Source organism: Mastomys coucha, unplaced genomic scaffold (assembly GCF_008632895.1).
Source record: "Mastomys coucha isolate ucsf_1 unplaced genomic scaffold, UCSF_Mcou_1 pScaffold22, whole genome shotgun sequence".
In the NCBI taxonomy this organism is placed as follows: Eukaryota; Metazoa; Chordata; class Mammalia; order Rodentia; family Muridae; genus Mastomys; species Mastomys coucha.
The window spans coordinates 261,907,029-261,913,602 of NW_022196905.1; the positions used below are offsets into that span (position 1 = coordinate 261,907,029).

Sequence of the window (6,574 nt, forward strand, 5' to 3'; positions counted from 1 at the left end):
GAATGGTGGGGGCATGACGTCATACGAAGGGGCATAAAGTTGGGTCTGGACTGCAGTCGAGTGGGCGGAGAGAGGGGACTGCGCCGCATCGGGGAAGGCGGGTCTTCAGCAGGGTGGATGGGGTGATAAGGCCGGACCGAATTGCAACTCGGGGAGCGGTCATGGGGCGGTGTTCTCCGTCCTAGATCGAGTGGGAAGTGGAATAAAATGCCGAGCGAAGGGGGTTTCTAGAGTCTGGGGGGGGGGTGCTGACAAGGGGCTGAGTGACAGGACTCTGCTGCAGCATAGGGCGTGTCTCGGGGCAGTGTCCAGCGACGTGATGTGACGTAGGGGCGAGACGGGGCCGTGACGTCAGAGTGGGCGTGGCTCGACATCCGAGACAGCTGGGGGGGGGGCACTAGGGATGGGGAGTGGGAGGTGGGGGTTCAGTTGGGTCTAGGCTTCACGGAAGGAGTAGGGCCGTGCTGGAGTATGGCAGGCTTGGCTTCATCTCTGCGACTTGGGGCAGGTCTCTCGATTCTAGCTCTCTTATAAACATTTCGGCTTCTTTGTCACAGTACTTCCGTGTGTCCCAGCTAGCTGTACCTAGCGCATCCCTGGGAGCAGGAAAATGTGTAGCACTCCTGAGTCCCGTGGTTTTCCTTAAGACTGACTGTCCTGGATCTGCAGTTTCATAGGTGTATGAATTATGATTCTGACTTCATGTGCGGGCAGATAATATGTCTGTTTTGCTTGTTTTGTATCACCAACCTTGCACATATGGTAAGGTGTCAGTGACCATTTTCTTTTTTTTTCTTTTTTCTTTTTTTTTTTTTTTTTTTTTTTTTTTTTTTTTTTTTTTTTTTTTTTTTTTTTTTGGCTTTTTGAGACAGGGTTTCTCTGTGTAGCCCTGGCTGTCCTGGAACTCACTCTGTAGACCAGGCTGGCCTCAAACTCAGAAATTCACCTGCCTCTGCCTCCCAAGTGCTGGGATTAAAGGCCACACCACCACCGTCTGGCCAGTGGCCATTTTCAACTGAGTAAAAAGTTGTTATGTCTGATATGCTCGTCTTGCAGTGAGTTAGTTGTCCCAGCTAGCAGGGACACATGGAAGGACTGTGTCTCCCTCAAGTCGCAGCTACCAAACCATGCCTACCCTACTGTAGCACCGCCCAAGACAGCACTACCCCAGTTGTCCCCAGCTTTTTATCAGTTAGCAGGTTTAAAAGTTCCTAGCAAAGATATCGAATAGTGTGGGAAATGTCACAGACATTTTGGAAGCTTGGATCAGAGGTTGTTCATTTCTCCAGTAAGGAAAGGGAGGGATTCGTTTTGTAGTCTGTGATGGTGGTGAAATATGTCTCTCCTTGGTATATGAGAACTCCCCTACCTCTTCTGACTTTGATCCTGAAAGCAACCCCCCTTCCTACTGTTTCTTGTCCCTTCATCATAACTTTTACTAGGTCCACTTTTGCTTATCATTATTTCTTTTCCAAGGTAGGCTTTCTCTGTGTAGCCTTGGCTACCCTGGAACTCACTCTGTAGGCTACTTTGAGATGCTGTGTTTCAGACTCAGAAATTCCCCTGCTTCTGCCTCCCTAGTGCTGGGATCAAAGGAGTGTGCTGCCACCACCCAGCTAGGTTTAATTTTAAACACACAAAAAAATAGGGAAATACAAATAACCAGTATGTGCCCATGGCCCAGTTTCCATCAGTCTACATGCCGATAATATAATTTTACTCCCTGTTCTCTGTGTAGACCAGGCTGGCCTCAAACTCAGAAATCCGCCTGCCTCTGCCTCTCAAGTGCTGGGATTAAAGGCGTGCACCACTGCCGCCCGGCTATGTAAGCCTTTCTTGGTATTGGGATTCCTCCCTTGACAGCAACTGGTGTTAGCTCTCAGACCTTAGGTGTCTGAGACCATTGGCCCTAAAGATTTTACAGCTCTCCTGAACTCCTCCTGCATTTTGTCTTCCCTGGCTCTTTACACTTTTACCTTTTGTCTCAGCTCCCTGTCCTCTGCTTCTGCCGGCCTCTGTCCCCGTCCCTGACACTCTCTCAAACTGGTCAGGGGTCTCCTTTTTAGATGTCAAGCAGCTGTCTTGCCACCTTTGGGGCCCAGGCTGCTGACTGCTGCTTGTCTGTGTTCCTCGCTTAGCCCACACTACTGAAGTAGGCAAGCAGGGGGCTGGAAGTACAACCCAGTGCTGAAGAGCCCTTGCTGCCTTTCCAGAGAGGGCTGGGGCTTGGGACCAGGGAATCAGCTACAAATCAGAACCAAGGCTCGTGGTAATAGAAGCCTGAAACAAAGGGAAGTGTATTTCTGAGGCTGCACCTTTCAGCATGAGCAATCCACTGTGAGATCATGGCATAGGTTTTTTTTCAAGGCTTCTGGAATGTTCAAAGCAATGTTTAATACGGGTCGTCTGGCTTATGGTTTGGCAGACAGACTTTTCTTCAAGGCAACCTGGGGAGAATTCAACAATTGCCAGTTAGAGAATCAAAATACTCAGACCCCCAAAATCTTTGCTTAGTTACAGAAGATTAACATCAGAATGTGAGGAGGTTGTTAACATTCGTAGAGATTCTAACAGTGCCTTGCATCTGTCCAGTGCTGGGGCGGAGTGAGACCCTTTACCTGTCTCAGCTCATGGGGAGTCTTCCACACTGCTGCATTGCTCAGCCTGTCCTGAGTATGCAAGTGACAGCTCTCCACTCCCAGCAGGTGTCTGCCATCTGCTAAGATGGGTCTCCCTGACCTCGCCTGTTTCTAATCTTGCTCACTGCTTCAGCCACCCTGACCTCCCTTTGCCTCCTCCTCTGGCTGCGGTCCCCTTTGCTGAGACACTAATATGAGACTTCCTCCTATAGGCATGCTTACCCTACATGTATCTGTTCTTACCATCTGCCTAAATTTACAGCCATCCCCATTCACCTTCCTTTTCCCCTGGCACTTACCACCAGCCACACTCTGCTGCTCTTCTGTATATGCTGATTGTCTCCCACTGCTAGAATATATGTCTCTTAGAAACAGACTTTGCTGCTCACTGATGTATCGCCGCCCCTCAGGACAGTGTCTATGTCTATCTGTGCTGATTATAATAAAACAAATTACTACGCAGGCAGTGGTGGTGCATGCCTTTAATCCCAGAGTCAGAGGCAGGCAGATCTCTGTGAATTCAAGGCCACTCTGGTCTACAGAGAGAGTTCTAGGACAGCCAGGACTACACAGAGAAACCCTGTTTCAAAACAAAACAAATACTTGCTTTAGGCTTGTGTACAGAGTGTGTAGTCAGCTCCCGCCTGTCCTGGCTGTCCCTCTTTGTAGTCTGAGAGCCTGGACAGGACACTGAATGAAAGTTTAGGGGATGTTCTTGCTAACCCATGGGGCTGTCATGAAGCCTGTGCAAACTCATGGGTGCAGCCTGTAATATGTGCTGGGCATGCGATCAGCACTCAACAGTATAGATGTGTGCCATTGGAAATGGAAGGGGCAGAAGAGCTCTGCAAACATGTGATGGCAAGTGGCTTGTTTGATACATTCTTAGGGGCTGATGGGAAAGGATGCGGGACAGAGATGGCCTAGGGCCATGCCCAACTCTAGATTAGAAGTTGTCTGGACCATTTCAGTCAGAAGAGTTTTTAAAAATCAGTCTGTTGCTGAACATGGAAGCTCACACCTTGGCTCTCGGAATTTAGGAGGATCTCTAAGTTAGAGGATATCTCGGCCTACGTAGCAAGTTCTAGGCCAACCAGGGTGACGTACTAAGACCCTGTCTCAAAAAAAAAAATCTACTTACTGAAGTTATATAATAAAGTGCATCGAGTATGGATTTGACATTTCCAACTGTGTAAACCGTTCGTGCCTTCGACATCTGGTACATGCTCACTGTGGTGCATACTCACTGTGGTGTATGCTCACTGTGGTGCATGCTCACTGTGGTACATGCTCACTGTGGTGCATGCTCACTGTGGTGTATGCTCACTGTGGTACATGCTCACTGTGGTGCATGCTCACTGTGGTACATGCTCACTGTGGTGCATGCTCACTGTGGTGCATGCTCACTGTGGTGCATGCTCACTGTGGTGCATGCTCACTGTGGTGCATGCTCACTGTGGTGCATGCTCACTCGTGCCTGGCCCCTTGCTCAGAGTATACTTTTGAGATTTATTCGGTTCTGAGTATTTACTGTTTGCTCTTTCTTACTGCTGAACAGTAAATAATATATTCTGTTCATTTTGCGGGGATGGGGTTTGAACCCAGGCTCTTAGGCATGCTTTACATTCCTGTTTGTTTGTTTATATGACATAGTCATCAGGACATGATGGCACACACAGAAGCAGGCAGATCTCTGTGAGTTGAGGCTAAACCAGTCTACATAGTAAGTTCTAGGATAGCCAGGGCTACATATAGAGTTGCTATCTCCAAGGAAACCAAAATGAAAACATCCATACTATATATAGACTATAACATGTATAATACATACAGTATATAGAAATATGTGAAAAAAGGGGGGGCTGGAGAGATGGCTCAGCGGGTAAGAGCACTGACTGCTCTTCTGAAGGTTGTAAGTTCAAACCCCAGCAACCACATGGTGGCTCACAACCACCCATAATGAAATCTGATACCCTCTTCTGTGTACTCATTTATAATAATAAATAAATCTTAAAAAAAAAAAAAGAGCTGGGTGGTGGTGGCACAGACCTTTAATCCCAGCACTTGGGAGGCAGAGGCAGGAGGATTTCTGAGTTCGAGGACAACCTGGTCTACAGAGTGAGTTCTAGGACAGCCAGGGCTCCACAGAGAAACCCTGTCTGGAAAAAACAAACAAAAAGAAAAAAGAAATATGTGCTTAACATAAATATAAATATTTAATATAGAGTGAGTAAATATGAAATATATGTAAATATACTTAATATATGTAATAAAATATATACTTTGCATAAATATATAAGTAATATGAATATGTTAGTAATAGAAATATATTTTGTTTGTTTGTTTGGGGTTTATTTATTTATTTTGGTTTTTTGAGACCGGGTTTCTTTGTATAACCCTGGCTGTCTTGGAACTCACTCTGTAGACCAGGCTGGCTTGAACTCAGAAATCTTCCTGTCTCTGCCTCCCAAGTGCTGGGATCAAAGGCATGCGCCACCACTGTTCCAGCTAGTATGTATATTTATATCATACATTTGTATGTGTGTTTGTTATATAAAAATTTATATATAGTATATGTAAATGTATAGGTAATATAAATATATAACTAATATATTATAAATAATATATTATAAAGTTATATATTAACATATATTACAGATATATTATAAATATATTACTTGTATATTTATATATACTGTATATATGTATATGTACATACATATAAATTCAAAAGAGAAAAGACACTTGCCTTTAATCCCAGCAGAGCCAGAAGCAGATATCTCTCTGAGTTCGAGGCCAGCCTGATCCACAGGGGTAGAGGAACCCTTTCTCAACAAAACCCAAACTAACCAAAGAATTAAACAGCACTTTTGCACATCACAGTGATTTTATAATATGAGAACAATATATAAATCACTCCCTGACCTCATCTACACCTACATGAGCAGGATTTCCCCATAGCTGCAGAGCATGACTGCCCTTCTGACACTAGTTCCAACTGTAGGGCTTCTCAGAGCACCTTCCAAGTTCAGTAATTTGTGAGAAATACAAAATTCATTTGTTCTTACGGCGGGGAACGTTTCCAGAGCGAAGTTCCAGAGCCATGCCTGTGTTGCTGTGTACAGGTGACACATCTCACTGTGACTCTTGTCATGCAGTGACAGTGTGTGTGGGGGGGGGACATTTCCAGCCTGAGTTTCCATGTTCAGGTTTTTGTTGTTGTGGCCCCAGGGGTTACAGGATAAGCTGTGTACACAGTATACTGGTGGGGTTCAGTGAAGGGGGCTTTACTGTACAGCTCCATGGCTGACCTGGATCTGCAGTTTTCAAGTTGAGTTACTGCCTTTGGATACCCACCTTAGATCATGTTGCTACCACTGACTTGGCCGCAGGGCCCTTGTAAATCCTCTGGTCAGTGTGGGTCATTGCCCCAATGGAGAAGTTACTGTGGAAACTTACCAGAGGCTTAGACGTTAACTACACAGAACCCAGAGCAAAGGCCAGGCCTTTATTTGGATAGGGTGAAACACACTAAGGATCTATAGAGTGGAACTAAATATTTACTGCCAAAGCGGGGCGTTCAGTGGCATGAGGGTAGTGATGAGCATGTTCTTTTGTTGTTGTTGTCTTTTTTTTTTTTTTTAAGATTTATTTATTTATGTATGTAAGTATACTGTAGCTGTATAGATGGTTGTGAGCTTTCATGTGATTGTTGGGAATTGAATTTTAGGACCTCTACTTGCTCTAGTCAGCCCCGCTCACTCTGGCCCAAAGATTTATTTATTATTTTACATAAGTACACTGAAACTGACTTCCAAGGTACCAGAAGAGGGCATCAGATCTCATTACAGGTGGTTGTGAGCTACCATGTGGTTGGTGGGATTTGAACTCAGGACTTTCAGAAAAGCAGTCAGTGTTCTTACCCACTGAGCCAGCTC

At 45.4% G+C, this 6,574-nt stretch overlaps 1 protein-coding gene across 4 annotated transcripts in view; it reads left to right on the top strand.

Annotated features, from left to right (window-relative positions):
* Tcf25 (transcription factor 25) overlaps window positions 1-6,574 on the top strand; it is a 31,779-nt gene that overhangs the window by 493 nt on the left and 24,712 nt on the right. The gene's annotated exons all lie outside the window — the stretch shown is intronic.